The sequence below is a fragment of the Pteropus medius genome, unplaced genomic scaffold (assembly GCF_902729225.1).
Source record: "Pteropus medius unplaced genomic scaffold, Ma_sr-lr_union100, whole genome shotgun sequence".
In the NCBI taxonomy this organism is placed as follows: Eukaryota; Metazoa; Chordata; class Mammalia; order Chiroptera; family Pteropodidae; genus Pteropus; species Pteropus medius.
The window spans coordinates 10,824,737-10,842,487 of record NW_024349803.1 but is presented as its reverse complement, the minus strand read 5'-3'; the positions used below and the strand labels follow the sequence as shown (position 1 = coordinate 10,842,487).

Genomic DNA, 17,751 nt, shown 5'->3' with positions numbered 1-17,751 from the left:
TGAAGAATATTCCATTGTATGTATATACCCCATTTGTTTATCCACTCATCCATAAATGGACACTGGGTTGCTTCCATGTTTTATCAGTTGTGAATAATATTGCTGTAAACATGAGTGTGAAAATATCTCTTCCAGGCCCTGCTCTTAATTCTTTTGGGTATATACTCAGAAGTGGGATTGTTGGATCAGATGATAATTCTACTTTTTAACTTTTTGAGTACCGTCATCCTATTTTCCACAGTGGCTGTAACATTTTACATTCCCACCAATATATGCAAACTTCCAATTTCTCCACTCCTCATTAACACTTGTTATTTTCTGCATTTAGGGTTGCATGAGGTTTCTATGAATTTAACTATTTTATATACCACATGTAAGTTAAATGATACAATATTTGTCTTTTTGCGATTATCTCGTTTCACATAGCATGATACCCTCAAAGTTCATCCATGCTGTAGCATGTATGCAGAATAAAGCATTATTGTACTAGATCAATGAACATAGACTCTTCAAATTTTAAGTTCCTCGTTTCTGAGGGAAGCTTTCACCCACTCCACTTGTGGTTAATTGTTCATTGGCCAGCCTGAGATCCGGACTCCTAAATGGGGAGTTTCTTTGGTGTGTGAAAATAACTAATGTGACAGTGTTTTTCCACAGCTTCTGGAGATCAGTCCCCAGAGAAACTTGAAAATAAAACTCTGGAGAAAAGTTGGTGAAAGAAAGGACTCCTGAGTAACAGAAGACCACGGCTACTTTCTCAGGGTGATCACAGACTAGCAGGTCCTGTGAGCAGGTTTCCCTATTCCCTTCCCCGCCAAGGTCAAGAATTCCTCTGCCATTGTCAGAGAATAGAGGCCTGCTGTGTTTATGTGGAAAGGGATCCTACCAGAAAATACATTCAGCCTTTAAAAAATGGTGACTTTCTTTAGTGGAAAGAACGCTGCACTAGGAATCTGGAGCTCAGAACCTTGGACTTCAGTTCTTTGGCTCAGAGGCTGTGTGGTATTCACTTTCTCCAGAAATTTCCTTTTTCAAGGTATACAATGCACTCACTTGCTCTGGACCCAAGGCTGAGACAACAACCCTTAGAATGTAGGTGTGGATTTATTTTTATTTTTAAATTTTTATGTACTTTTATTTTTGAGATCCATTCTGACTTCTGAATCAGAGGATTCATATTTTTCAATTCTAGAAAAATTTTCAGACATTTTGTCTTTGAATAATCTCTTTCCCATTTTCTTTATTCTTTTCTTCTGGAACCCAGTTGTTTATATATTAGACCTTTATAGAGCAATGAAAAACTTATCTTTATGAGAAATCTTGGCATTACTATAATCTTTCCAACACAGCAAGCCAGGCAAAAATATGACTGTGCATAATCCCCACTCAGGGAAGTATATAGAAATGAAATGACTCATGCTCCGGTAGTGATACTACTAAGTGGGGAGTGGGGAAGGTATGCAGGGTGTGACAGTTTCTTTTTGAAAATTTAGCTCGACTTTGCATATTTTCTATTTGATGGCACTATTTAAACACAAAATTATACAATAGCTTCTTACAAATTATTCAAGTTTATATAAGAGAGCAAAATGTGAAAAAACCATCCACCTATTCTCCACCACCCAGTAATTTATCACCCTTTGTTGTAGGGTGAGTACCCCAGGAAATAAACTCTGAGACAAATTTGTGTGCAGATGATATATTGGGAAGTATTCTCGGAAACAACATTTGTAAGGGAATGAGAGGAGTGAGGTTGCGAAGCAGTTACAGTTGCGACGGAGGCTGCGCAATCCCGTGGGGGGCTCTGAAAATCATATGGCCCTTCAGAACTGTCCCAAATTGAGGCAAAGGGGGCATGCATTTGTATTGCATAAAACCAGTCATTGGAGCCAATCTGTCCCCAGGGAGGGGCTTAAACTTGGCAAAGCATCTACATGCAGATGAGGACAATGCCTAGAGAGGCATTCTGTCTAAGCTGTCAGCGCACAACATTCCTGGCCACTGGGCGAAGTGCCTTAGTCCTAAAGAGAGGCATCTGGGTAACACCGTATAGTATGCAGGACAGCCCTATACTCCTATTGCCCTCTCCAGAGACAAAACCATGACAGTTAAGTGTGTATCCCTCCTGTTTTTTAAATTCATATGCACATATATTTTCATACACAAGTATATATGTCAATACCTTCTATTTTTCTACTTCAAGAGATACATAAGATATACATCGTTCTATTGCTTTGTTCACTTGTGTTGGCAATCTTTCCATTCTGTTATAAATAACTCTCTTTTTTTCTTTAAACAACTGCATAATATTCCATATTGTGGATGTTCAATTTCATCAAATGCTTTTTTGACATCTTTTGGTATGATCATAGGGTCATCTTCAAGCTTATCTGATTCTCAAGATAGTTTGAATTGAAAATGCTTGAAAAAAAAAATGCTTGAGCACAACAAAGAACATTAAAAAAATGATCCATAATGAGAAAAGTTGTCCTTTCAGATAACAAATCATAGTAAAAGGCAACAATAATTGACACAATACAGAATCATTGCAGGAATAGACAGATGAATGGAATGAATAGAAAACCCCAAAACAGGAGAATTTGAGATCTTGCTCCCTGATGTATGTTGTCAGTTTGGCTCAAACAAACTCTTTAAAAAAAAAAAAAGGAAGAAAACTCCAAAATAGCTCAATGTATATCTGAAAATATATTTAATTTATGATAAAGATGACATTTGCAAATCACTGAATTGGAATAAGTATTCAGTGACAACTAAATATTAACAAATTAAGTTATATTGTACTTCACACCATCTACAAATAAAAATCCCAAACATTTAAGAGTGTAATATAAAAACCGTATCAGAGGAAAATATTATCATGAACTCAGTTTATGATCATTTTGAGTTTTTATTGTACAAAATTTAAAATCTATGCAACTAAACACACATAAAATAAAAAAGATTAAAATACAAGTGATAAATTGAGAAAATATATATTTGAAATATATGTAATCATCCAACTCACTAATACACAGAATATATAATCAGTAAAGAAGAGATGGGACAAATCGTAAAAGACATGAGAGAAAGCAGATTTTGCCACCCCCAAATATGCCTTTTGGGATTTTGAATATTTTAAGCTGATGGTTTTTAAGAAGCAAAAGGCTCAGATACTTTGAACTTACCCCTAGCTGCCTCAAAGAATTTAGACAGAGGACCTGCTCCAGGAAGGGAGCTATCATCATAGATAACTACAGTTTAATATAAACTACGTGTGATTGATAGGGAGGAACCTAGCAAGGCCTGTTTGATCAAAGTCTTTTCTGTGTCCCATTGTTAATGGCTCAGCAAACATTTATTTACCAAACATTTGCTTTTCTGTCTCCATGTGAATTGCCCTCCTGCCCTTTGAAGTCCCAAACCACAACACCCTTCCCCACTTCTCCTTAGCTCAAAATGGGATATGAGCCTTAACTGCCCTATCTGTCCTGGAGTCCTATGCAGTTATAGAAAACCCATATGTATATATGTAATAAATTTGGTCATTTTCGCCTGTTAATCTGGCTCATGTTGATTTGATTATTAGCCCAGCCAGAAGAACTTAGAAGGGTAGAAAATTATTTTTCTTCCCCCACAGATAATAAAGATGTAATTTATAGAAGAAGAGATATAAACGTCCGCTAAAGATATGAAAAGTTACTGTTCTTACCAGTAATCAGAGAAATGTGAATTAAAACAACATAATACAATGGGGGGGCAGACTTATCAAGGATTTAAACAGACAGTAATATCCATTACTGGCACAGCTATGGAATAATGAGTGCATCATTTTCTTGTTGAGCAGAAAATAAATTGGTAAAGCCTTTTGCAAGAGAAGTTTAGCAAGTTTAAGTGGATATACGATTTAAGTGGATATATCTTCGGTCCATAAATTCTACTTCTCTAAATTAATCCTAAAGAAATACACGTGTATACAGGGAAGTACATGCAATAATCTTGAATACAGTATAGTTTGTAATTGCAGAACATTCTAAATGACCTAAATATTAACTAATGAGAACATTTAGTCAAATTACAATACATTCATGCTATAAAATTCTAAAAAAAATTTAAAATAATGAGATAGAGTTGACATCGAAGTCTTCAATACATAGTGTTGAGAGAAAGAAACCTGATCGATCATATGTTTAAATATATGCATTCTTATTTAAATATATGTATGCATGCATGTATACACATACAATAAAATTTTATCCGTGGTTTTAAACCTGGGAGGAGACCAATATTGGTCCTTGAGTAAAATGGCACTTTAAATTTTTATAAGTATTTTTCTGTGTGACTTGAAGATTTTACAATAAGCCTATGTTATTTTTGTGATTGAAAAAAAATTTCAAAAGGAAAAGTAATACTGACTGGTAATATAATACAAAAGGATATGAAGAAGAAAAATCTCATTATTTTAAAATCCCATTTTTTTTCTTTAATGCCTGCAGCACCTGGTATTCCAAGGTGGTCTCCCATCCAAGTACTAACCAGGCTTGACCCTGCTTAGCTTCCAAGATCAGACAAGGTCAGGCACATTCAGGATGGCATAGCCATTGTCTTAAAAACCCCTTTCTTAAGAGAAAACCTCTGTCAACATTTTAATGTAAATCTTTTCCATTCTTTTTCTGTGTATAATTAATTTTTTAACGTAGTCGAGATATAGACTGAATAGCATTTAAATTGTTTTGTTTTTTTCTTTAACTTTCTCTATGAGTTATCTAGTGTGGAATTCTTCCTATTCCACTGAAGTCACTACCTTCATTCAGGCTCTGCCTCTGGGTCAGAGTCAATGGTACTTGCTCTGGAAGGACTCTCCCCTGCTGACCACTAGGCTTGAAACTCCAGATCCTAAGCACAGGGCACAGGAGTGGCCCAGCAGGTCACTACCGCCTGGTCTGTGAGCTTCAGACTACTTTGGAGCACATGAGAAGTAAAGGCACACCAAGGTGCAAGGGTGACTCAGCTTGGGGATCAGACTAGGGAGCTGAGGAGCCCCCTGACTGTAGCTGACCTTGATTATTTGAAAAGAAATACTCAAAAGACCACAGTAAAAAAAAAAAAAAAGTATCCTCCAGGTGAGGCTCAGCACTGCTTCTGTGGGGAATCAGAAGAAATTTACTCCTTTCATCTGGCTTGAAAGGCAGCATGAGCTGAATGTGTTTTCTGCACAATGCTTTCTGCAACAAGGATACCTTACACTTGAGCCTAGTTCAATGGGGACAGTGTTTGCTTAGACATCAATAGCAAATTCACACTTCTGGTTTACAAAGGACCCTTGAACAATGCTCCTGTAGACTTAAACAATGACAGCGGGAGCACGCCAAGTTAGGGAGTGAGTCTTAGCCAGAAAACTACTTGCAGCATCCTCCCAGATCCCAGCCACACTGGTGCAAAATTGGCTGTGTGGGAATCAGGGGGTGTCAGGGTATGCAGAACCTACATGTGGATGGGTGGGCCCTGGCATTCAGGGAAGAGGTGACAAGTTGGATTTGCATCTGAATTTAATCTAATTGTGATCTTACACAGTATGGGATAAGAATCCATGTATAAATTTATAATCAGAGAAAGTACACATTTAGTATACAAGAGTCAAGAAGGAGACAGAGACAGAGAATCTGATTACAGAACAGGAAAGTTACCAAGATTGTGAAGTGTCTGAAAATCTCTTTCCAGTAATCATTTTGCAATATATATACATATCGAATCATTATGTTGTATATCTTAAACTAACACAAGGTTACATGTCAATTTTATATTGTAATAAAACTAAAAAAATAAAATAAAACCCCTTTCCATAAAATAAAATGGTCCTCTGCCCTCCTGATCTAAACCCTAAAAGATTTTAGAAGTCCTTTAGTGAACATATTTGTTGATTTATACATGAACGCTACTGCAGTAAGACTGTCTTTGGAATGGCCAAGGTCTTCATGATTAAGGCCCAGACCTGCCACCTCTTTACATCTCCAGCTCTTCTACCACAGTAAATAACTTCATAAATGTTTATTGTTGATGGCAAAGCTGTTGAGTTTCTATAGTTAAATCTGATTATTCTCCCAAAAGAGTGGGAAAAAACACAAGTAACCCCAAATAATTGACTCTTGAATATATTTGATTTTAAAGTACATTGTGATAATTTTATGATAAATTGTCCTTTGTATTCACTTTATTAGTAGTTTAAATGTTTACTTCCTCAGATTATAAATTTATGAACTGAGCATGAATTAATTAGTTAATCTAGGCATTAGCCCTCTTACTAAGGAAGCTGTAGTGTCCCTAGAGGATACTTCCAACGGAAATTTCCATTCACCGCTCCATTATGGGATGTGACAGAGCTTCATCAATCAAATCTCTCTCCTAGGGCTTCAATATTTGAACAAACAGAGAGGAGGGGTATGACCTTTGGTCTCAGTAGGCGAAGAATGGAGTGGACCTCTGAATACCAAAGAGAACTTATTGTCTATGTAGTAGAGTCAAAAAGGGAAACCGGAATTTAATTCCTTCATTAAATTATTCATTTAACAAACATTTACTGAGCATGCAGTGTGTACCAGGCACTGTACTAGATGCTTGCACATAATCATTTCATTTAACAGATGAGGACAAACTCAAAAACATTCAAGAAACTTCCTAAAGGTCACACAGCCAGGCCTAAAGGGCTAGGATTCAAGCTTTATTTACTAGTGCTGTATTAACTATTCCGCAGTTGTCTACAAGGTTTACCCACAAGCAGTTTTAGGGGTAAATTAAAAGAAAAAAAAAAAACAGATTCTTCTTAAACCGGTGAAGTTGACTTTAAAAGTAGAACTATTTCAACAAAGTGAGTATTAAATCCTATTTGCAGTCCCTGAGAACACATTGCTAGTAAGGGCAGAGCCTGGAAGGGAGGGAGATTTCCCAGGATAGAATGGGTGGGGACAAGCATGCGTGGAACAGAACCTCCCTAGATCAGAGGTATGAACCTCAAAGAGCCCATAGAAAGCCGATGGTTGAGGTGTTTGGCGTGAATAAGGTAAACAGTGAGACTCTTGGCTGCGAGTGAAAGAAACCCAGTTCGACTAGTTTAGACAACCACAGAAAGCTCCTCAAGGGCATGCGACTAAGACTGGCTCTCCCTTTTTCTCCTTCCTTTTCCGTTCTGGACATCTCTCTATACCATCTCTCTATACGTTAACTTCATTCTCTCTCAGATAAGTTTCTGTAAGTGAATAGAAGATAGCTGTTGGCAGTTTTAAGACCATATCTCCCAACTACCCTATCCAAGAACTTCACTCCTTCCCTTAGTGCCAATTCAAACATCCTGGTGCAGAACTAGAGGAGTTAGGTAGGAGGAGAGGAAGGCAGCCAGTGGCTTTGATTATCCAGAAGAAATGGGAAGATATGAGCCTGCAGTGAAAACATTTCATGGAGTTATAATTCTAATTGGTCTCTGTTCTTTCTGGTTATAATTACATCATTGTTTCCACAAATTCAGGAAAGATGTGGATGGAACAGGAGGTCAATGAGTTCAGTTCTATCCCTCATCTGCATTAACAGCATCATTATTTTCATTTATGGGTATGTTCTGTGGATTAGCTTTTATGCCTATTAGCTCTTGACAGACTGTGACACATAGAAACGTGATTGTGCCGATCGTCTCTGATAACCATCCTTGATTTTTCTGTAGATTTTTTTTTCTTTCTACATTGAATCGTACCTTCTATTTCTGTTTTTTGGTCCATTAACAAGAATAATTCCAAAGACTGAAACATAACATTTCATAATTGATTAAGCATTGTATATCTCAATGTTTGCTTACAAAAGAATTCATTAGAGCCTCAGATTTGCATTGTTTTGCCCTCACTTAGCAGAGATGAAGGAAAGGGGCCCAAAGTGGCAGGGGGGAAGACTGTCTAGATTGATTCCTGACTTATTCATGCACGCAGGGACGTTGGCTAAGTCCTATAGACATTTAAATTTCCATTTTACTCTCTCTGAAATGTTTAATATTACCTACCTAACAGGGATACTGGGAGAAGTAGAGATAACAGATGCTTAGCACGGGTATAGGAGGCTTAATAAGTGGTTCTTATTGATTTTAGCCAAAGCCGTTCTACAAATGCCCTGAGAAATCCTTATCCCGGTTGACAACACTCAGCAGTGCTCCACTACATACTCACCTGTTCAACTTACACAGAAAGCAATCAGTCGGCAATTTACAGCAATCTTCCCTTTCTGAGCCCAAATTGCCTTATATGACTCACAGTCAATTTGGTCTTCTCATTGCACTGTGTGCTGTAGGGCATGTCATGCATTGTTAACTCAGACCATTAACTCCCACATTGTTTAATGTTTCACCATCAGTTGCCAAACTGACCTCATTTCCTGCCAAGCTAACCTCATTTCCGTTTTTGATAGGGTTACTAAACTGGATGGGTTCCGAGAATACTGCAGACACAATATATCTGGATTCTGTAAGGGGGGTGATAAGGTCCCGTGGTCTCTCTGTGGCCAGAATATCCAAAAAAAAAGTGGGAGATAGAGTAGATGCAGGAGTCAAAACTGGCTGAACAATTCCTCCTGAAGCCAAGAAGAAGTTTAGTTGTGGGAAGTCGGTAGGTGCAGAAAGATTAACCTGGGAATGAGAAGAACTGACGTGGTCGTGAACTCTGTCCTCCAAGACCTAGAATAGGAAGCCCATCAACTCTTTCATGTAGCAAATATTTACTGAGTGCCTGTGAGGGGCACTGTAGAAGGCTCTGGAAATAGAAGAGAACAAAACAGACAAGACTCCTGCCTTTTTGGAGCTAGTGGCAGGAGAGAGACAATGAACACATAAATTATCTGGAAATTTCTGAAACTCGTGTTACCTAGAAAATAGCATGACTTGGGGCAGGAGGGAAGTGCTCCTTTAGGTATGGTCATCTAGTGGTCTAAATAATAAGTAGCCAGCTCTGTGAGTTTCTGGGGCTATAGCAATCCAGGTAGAGGAGGCAGCAAATACAAAAGACCTAAAATGAGAATGTGTTTGTTATGTTTCAAGACTAGAAAGAAAAGTAGGTTCTGGTAGCTGAAATGAAGTGAGAGAGGTACAGATAGTCACAGAGTGAACCCTCTAGTAAAGAACCTCCCAGATGATGTGCCCCAGGGGGTTTCACATGGTCCCATTTGTTGATCCCTTCAGCCTTTGAGTCAGCAGAAGTAGAGCCTGAGGCAGCCTGATTCCCTCCCTACCACTACCATCACACTGGACTGCAAAAAGTTCCACCTACTTACCCCAGTGGTCCAAGGACATGTTACAATTTCCCTCGTATTCCATGATGTACAGTGTAGGGAAGTGCTAATGTAGGTTTTTGTAGGTCACGTTAAACACTTTAAATTTTAACTCCAGTGTAGTAACAAAGGACAAAATTAGAACCATTGCCTAGAAAATACAGAAAGACATGTACTTCAAAACAAGGCGGAACTTTAAAAATTATCAAAACCATCCAATGATGGAATGCGTTGCCTCAAAAAATAGCCTGGTAGGAGGAAAATATACATTATTTGACAAGAAGATGATGTTATAAAGATGTCAATTCACAATAAATTAATCTGTACATTTAACATAACCAAGATTAAAACATCGAGTTTTTAAACTAGACAATTTTAAAATTTGTATTCCAAGAATATCTGGGAAAATTCTGAAAAATAATTCAGAAAAAAAAGGGGAGACCACATTGTCTAGGTATGAAACATATGAAACATAGAATAATACAGTATAGGGATATGACTAGGCAGACAGATCAATGAAACAAAATTAAAAGCCCAGAAACGGATATATGTAAAATTCTATATATTACATATATATATTTTATTATAAAGATGGTATTCTAAATCACTTGAGAAAAGATGGATTATTTAATAAAAGATGTTGGGGAAATTGGGGAGGGATCTGGAAAAATATAAAAGTGGATCATTACCTCATATTTTATAGTAAAATACATTCTAGATGGAGGAAAGGCTGAAATGTAACAAGTGAAAGACCAAAGGTACTAGAAGAAAACATGGGAGAATTTTTGTATGCATACAATCTTGCTGTGGACGAGCTTTCTTTAGCATGGTAAAACAAACACACTTATAAATCAAACAAGCTATAAAAAACACTAATAAATTCCAGCTTTTCCATCCAGCCTTAAGGAAGTATGATTAAAAATAAAATTGCATATAAAGTGTATAATGTGATGTTTTGATATACATATACATTGTGAAATGATTACCATAATTAAGCCAATTAACATTCCTGCCACCTCACAGTTACCTTTTTTTTTTTCTTTTGGTGGTGGTGGTTGGTGATTTAATAGAATAAAATAATAAGACTTTCTGATTCCTTCTTGCTCAAGCCTGCCCAGTTCCCAAAACATGTCCATTAGCAGCTTTTGCTTAGTTCTGCACATAGATATGCTAATCATTAAAGGAATCTAACCTGTAGCCCAGGAATTACTGAAAAAACCTCCTGGCTCGAAACTACCTCCCCAAAGAGATAAGAAAGTTATGTACAAAAATAATGATTGTTAGTCCATAGCCATGCTACCCTGAACAAGCCCGATCCCGTCTGATCTTAGAAGCTAAGCAGGATGGGGCCTGGTTAGTACTTGGATGGGAGACCACCTAGGAAGACCAGTTGTTGTAGGCATGAAAGAATAAAAAAATAAGGGATCGTAAACTAACAAGGTCCTTGCAATCTGTGTAGTCAACCAAGGGTTGTCTTGTCTAAATAAATAAATAAATAAGTAAAATAATGATTTTTTTTGTCAAAAGATGTATAGGAATCTCGACTAGGACCTGGCAACTGGCTTTTGTTGACCAAAAGCAAAAAAGTTTCACCATCCCCCTTGAACCTTTGCTGACATTGGGTGTCTTTGGCATCAACCACCTCCTGACTTCAAACATCACATGTTCCTCCCTTTCCCTGATATAAAAGAAGTCTGAATTCTGTACTTTCTCAAGATCTTTAGGATGCTGGTCCACCATCTTCATGGCCTGCTGGCTTTCTCAATAAAATGTCTTTCCTTGCCCCCACTCCTTCTCACTCAACTTATTGGCTATAATTCAAAGAGTTCCAGCTTTCACTTGATTACAGTGAGAACCCCAGAAATCTATTCTCTTACCAAATTTCACCTATACAGTACGTTATTATTAACTCTAGTCAACATGCTATATATTAGGTGTCCAGAAATTATTTATCTTATAACTGAAAATTTGTACCCTTTTACCAACATTTCCTTATTTCCTCCCCCTCACCCCAGACACTGGTAATCATCATTCTACTCTTTGTTACTATGTGTTCCAAATTTTTAGATTTTACATATAAGTGAGTTCATGCAGTATTTGTCTTTTTTCTAGCTGATTTCACTTAACTTCACTAAATTCAACTATTAATTTTTTTTTAATTCCTGCATGAAAAAAAAGTCGTCATAAAAATAACAAACTGGAAAATATTTTTCAGTTTCAATTGAGCTAATTTAAAAATACATTAAAAGTTTAGATATTGACAAAAAAACAAAAAGAAAAAACAAATAGGAAAAATTGTTAAAAAACACAAATAGCCCTCGTATATATATATGAAACGATGTTCAGCTTTATTCATAATAAGAAAAGTACAAATGAAAACAACTAAGGGTAACATTTTTGACCTGCCAAATTGGCAGAAGTTTTTCAAAAATTCGTTAATATCCTGGTAACAGCATGGTGGGGGAAGTACTCTCATAATTGACGAAAGGAATGCAAATTGATACAGCCTCTATTGTTAGCAACTGGAAATGTCTATCAAAATAGCAAATCCATCTGCTCTTTGATCCAGAAATTCTGCTTTTAGATATTTATTCTACAAATTTGCCTACATACATGAAAAAATGTCTAGTCATAGTTATTAATTGTGGCCCTGTTTGTAATAAAAGGTTGGTAACACCAAAGTATTCATAAGTAGATTGAATTAATAAATTATGACATATCTGTTCAATGAAATGCTGTGTACATTTTAAAAGGAACAAAACACCTCTAAGTAATAATTATGGAATAATGTCTAAGATAGCAAGGGGGAAGTATTGTACATGGTATGCTAACACTTGTATTGAAAAAAGAATATTAATGAGTGAGGAAAAAATATAGTGTAGAAGATAGAGGCTCTGTTCATCCCTCTGGCAACCAAATCAAAGTTGTGACGGAAACAAGGAGCAGCAGCAAGGAACAATAGCCTGTGATCTAGATGAACAAGCCATACAACTAGGGAAAAATACAAGAAATCACCCTGCAATGACAGAAGGTAGGGGCGAGGACAAGGGGCAGCCTGGTCTCGAGCGGTTGAGTGAGACAGAGGCTGCGGCAGCTGCAGTGGCAGACACCTCTTAAAGAGGTCCGAGAGTGGATTTGCACGGTGACGGACCTGCTCGCTCAAAGCATCAGTGCCAATTTGGCTGCGCACAGGGGGCACCAGGGATTTATAGGGAGACATTGTCAGAGTGAGGGCCAAGGGGAGACTCACTCTGTACAGAAGTGCCAGTGGTATCCATTGTTCCCTGTTGAGCCCTTTCCCATACCAGTGCACCAGACACAGTGCCACCATAAGCCGTGATGTCATCGAACTGGATAACAGAGGTCGCTCTGCCCAGGTTCCCTGAAACTCTGCCTCCCCCAACTCATGGCCCCACCCAAGACATCCAGGTATATCCTTAGCGGTCAGGTGCTCCTTGCTGAGCAGTGCTTAGACTCACACTGGAGGCAGTGCCTAGAGTCACATTGGTTTTTGGTGCAGCCTTTTGAGGCAACTATAAGCACAGCATCTGTGGATTGCTTGCTGAATCTTAACGGGTAGCCCCAGAGGGGCAAAGGCTTGGGCTAAGTTTGGCCTGCAGCTGAACCCCTCTCAGGACTGTGCCTCTGGACACCTACTTTACAAATCCACACTGTAAGACCGGGAGACTTAGGAGCTTTGCTAGGTACACAGAAACAGTCACAGAAAGGCAGCCAAAATAGGAAGACAAAGAAGCAAAAACCATATGAGAGAAGAAAATAGAGAGCCAGATAGAATGGAGTCAAGTCATCTAATAGATGCAGAGTTCAAAACAGTGGTTATAAAGATGCTCAATGATCTCTTAGAAAGTGTAGATAAATTCAGTGAGAACTTCAACAAAGAGATAAAAAACGTAAAAACAGAAATGGAAATTGTAAAAGGGAACCAGTTTGAAAAGAAGAACGTATTATCTGAGATGAGAAGTATATTAAATGGAACAAACAAAGGAATAAACAAAACAAATAAAGAAAAGGATCAAATGCCCTATCTAGAGGATAGGAAAGCCAAGGATACACAATCAGAATGGCAAGAGATAAGATGCCAAGACTATAAAAATAATTTAAGGAGCATATGGGACACTATTAAGGGTCCAAATATTCATCTGATCGGTGTAACTGAAGAAAATCAAGATGTTGAACAGCTGTTTGAAGAAATAATGATGGAAAACTTCTCTAAACTGGTGAAGGAAATGGACATAAAACCCCAGGAAGCTCAGAGAATTCCAAAAGTCAGGGATCCAAAGAGGCCCACACCAAGACACATCATAATTAAAACGCCAAAGATTAAATACGAAGAAAGAATATTAAAAGCAGCAAGAGAAAAGCGGTTCATTACTTATAAGGGAACACCTATAAGACTGGCAGCTGATTTCTCAAAAGAAACTATGCAGGACAGAAGGGCTTGGCACAAAATATTTGACAGGATGAAGACCCAGGATCTACAACTAAGGATATTTTATTCAGCAAAGATATCACTTAGAGTCGAAAGACAGATAAAGAGCTTCCCAGACAAAAATAAGCTAAAGGAATTTATCACCACCAAGCCAGTATTACAGGAAATGTTGGAGGGGCTTCTTTAAGAAGAAAAAATACAAAAGACTCACTTCAGATTAAAAGACACACACAGACTAAGGAAGGGGATGGAAAAAGATATTGTTTTGATGAACCTAGAAGATATTTAAGTCAGACAGAGAGGGAAAACACTATATGATTTCACTTATATGTAGAATCTAAGGAATGAAAAGAACAAACTAATCAAAAACAAACTCACAAATATAGTGGACAATGTGGTGATGGACAGAGGGGAGGGGGTTTGGGAGAAAATGGGGCAAATGGTTAAAGAAGTACAAATTAGTATCCGATGAATAGTCACGGGGATGGGGAGCACAGCATAGGGAATGCAGTTAGCATTAATACTTTGGCTAGGTGGAGGGTCAGGGGAGGGAGGGAGCAATTGGGGGGATCATTTTATGAACTATATAGATGTCTAACCAATGTACTGAATACTTGAAACTAACTTAAATAAATAAATAATGTAAAAAAGAATATTAACCTATGTGCTTGCAAAATGCATGTTCTGTCTCTGGAATGATGCACATGAAAGTAATAACAGTGGTTACTTCTGGGGAGAAGAACTGAGGGGTTAGAGGAAGAGCGAAGGGGATAGAAGAGACTTTCTCCTCATCGTATATTCTTTTATATCATTTTGTATCTAATTTTAAAAAATAGATTACAATCGAAAGTATGGGGCGAAAATGTTTATATATGTGTTTGTACAAGTATAGAAAATAGCCATCTTCACCATTCTTAACAGTCCTCACCAGATGGTGGAAGGTAGAAGATTGGAGGTGAGGTTTGACTTTTTACTTTTATACCCTGCCATATTGTTTCAAAGTGTTACCTTAAGCATATATTGCTTTTCTAATTCAAAAAATTAATAGTAGTTTCTTCACCAGAGAAGTGTTGGTACAAAGGCGAAAAAAAGACCATTTGCAATATAGTTTTGTCCCAAAATGTGCAACATTCTGTATCTTTGAAAGTCTTTTACTCTAGCTTTAAAATTCTGTCAAATAAAGAGATGTCTTTGATTTACCAAACAAACAAAAAAAAAAAAAAAAAAGAAAAAAGAAAAAAAGACCGTCTGCAGAGTACTTACTTTGTAAGGGGACTTCCACCTTGGTGGGGAATTTCAGGACCAGATGGGTCTCTAGGCCACCTTCAATGTAAAACATTCCTTAATTCTATATCTCCAGGTGGACTGGTCTTATTTTTACAATTGGATTATAAGCTCCTTAAGGACAAGGAGTCTGAATTTTGCTTTAAAAAAAAAAATGCCCCTCATTTTTTAGCACAAAGGTACATAAATAAACTTGCCCAAAAAAGGCTGTCACTTGGATGCAGGGACATCTGTTTTTCACAGCTGACATAGTACAGACTCAGTGCCCAGAACTGTAAGATCACATATTATTGTTCTAACCTTTCCTATCACAAAGAGAAATGCAATACAATTTTCCTGGTAAAGAAGGCTCAGTCAGCATATTTTGTTTCTGGTTTGGTAAAACAAGAGTTTATTTGTTCAAAGTCAGTGGACCAAGAAGGATTGGCTAACACATAGCCATGATCTCAATTTACACAACGCCAACAACACCTCTGCAGGTTTAAAGCCTGGAACCTTTTTCTGGGCTTCCAATTGGGTCTCTAATTAATTATTATCGATCCCTGTGGCATAAAATTTTATACTTAATAAATGTGTACCGAGTAAATGAATGCACTAACGTGTAAATACATGTCCAAATGAATAGATGTGTTTGTCTACATTTTCTCATGCTCTCCCAAATAATCTAAACAAATTGTGTTCCTAGTGTCCTTGAATAATTCCTCACACGTAGTAGGTACTCAATAAATATCTGTTTAGCTAATAACTTATTTACAATAATGAAAATTAAAACAAATGTGGAAAATAAAACAATAATGATTAAGTACATTTTGGCATAGTCTTTGACTATGGTGTAGTCATCACAAATGTTATTATGATAATTATATCAACTTGGAAAATAGATATACTGTTAAGGGGGAAAGCAAAATGCAAAATAGTAGGTAGGTATGGTAGATTGATACAGCAATGGTTGCACTGAACCACATCTACCTATATCTGGACTTTCATCAAGACCCCTCTCACATTAACTCTGGGCTTTGCTGTGTGACTTGCTTTGGACGATGGGACATTAGCAAAGATAATTCAGGCAGCAGCTTGAAAACTATTTGCACAGTGGGTCTTGACCTCTCTCTCCTGCTTCTTTGGAGCCCAGCTACCCAAGTAGCATGCTGGAAGTACACCGCCCACCCCATAGCCACTACCAGACACAGAATGTCTCACTCACAGAATGAGGTCATATTATAGCATCCAGACCCAGTTGAGACACCAGAAGAATGCAGTGGCATGAATGACCTTAGTAGATAATAGAAGAATTGCTCAGTTGAGCTTTGCCCAAATTGATGACTCACAGAGTTGTGAGCAAGTAAAGGGATTGTAGTTTTAAGCACTAATTTTTTGGAGTAGTTTGATATAATATCTACTTTGCTAAAAGTGTGCATGTGTAGAAGGAAAGTAGAAGTATTGTTTACACAGAAAAGAACTCATAGCAATCCTGTGATGAAAGTTCAGGTGAAGAGACCTCTTGACTAGGCTTGATTTGACTTGGCCCCGCTTACCAGAACGGAGACCAGCATCCTCTAGAGAAACAGTTTTTTAACCAAAAAATAAAAATAAAAAGCACACAAATGAATACAGAGGTTCAGTTGAGTGATAAAAAAGTTTTGGAACTAGATGGTGGTGATGGTTGTACAGCCTTGGGAATATAACTAACATCATTGAACTGTATATTTAAAAATGGTTAAAATGGCAAATTTTGTGACACATATTTTACCGCAATTTAAAAAACAAACATAAACCCATGTAATCAAAGTCACCAATCACAAACTTTGCCCCAATAACAGAAATCATCGCTTAGGCTGAGTGATGAAACTCAATCCTGCCATCCTTTTAACAGGCATGAATGTCAGAATGGGATGGTGGAGTTTACTTTCCTCAGAGGAACCAGATGCCACTTGGCCGGATCCCCACAGTTCCTCACTCTGTCCCAGGAGGCACCAAGGTGCACTATGCCATTACAGCCACACCCATGACCAAGAAGTTTCTTTAATTTCAAAGCACTTTTTCCTGCCCCCTACAGCAAGATGTGATACTTGCAACCATAATCTGACACATACCCTTTTGCCTTCTTTCTGCTCTATGTAAACCCCGGCTTTAGACAACTCTGACACTGAACAAAGGGTGGCATATCTGGCAGAAACCTCCTGGCAGAGGAAGGAAAGGGAGTTTAAAACAGCCCCTCACTCTCAATCTCTGTGCGAATGAGCCCTTCGGCTGAGTCCAGGGCCAATTTAGTTTCCATGATCAGGAGGGGTTCCTCATTGGAATGGTCAGCTAGCCTGCTCGCCAGAAAGATGTTTGCCCAGTGCCTTCCCTGCAGCTCTTGTACGCAGAACTTGGATCCACTGCGACTGACTCATCCTTCCCTTGCGGCACCGATACTCAATATGAGGCCACAGCAGCTGCTGCAAAATCCTGGACTGGCTTGTAGCTTCTCTCCACTTCTCCTGACCCTGCCTGGACCTGGTCCTTGCTGCCTACCTCAGGTTTCTCCAGTGCCTGTCCCGTTCAGCACTGAGGTTTTCGCTTTTTTGCTACCCCACACAAGTGAATATTTCTCACTAATTTGCCCATTCATCATCTCTGTGTGCTGTCTTCAACATTCTTTTCTGGGAGCTAATTTCCCTCTGTTCCTGGGTCTGGGTAATTACACCTTTTAACTCAATTACATGACCCCCACCCCTACC

General features: G+C 38.0%; 1 pseudogene; it reads left to right on the top strand.

Moving 5' to 3' along the window:
• Positions 1-10,577: 10,577 nt before the first annotated feature.
• On the top strand, positions 10,578-10,696 carry LOC120582613 (uncharacterized; annotated as a pseudogene).
• The last annotated feature ends 7,055 nt before the right edge of the window (positions 10,697-17,751 follow it).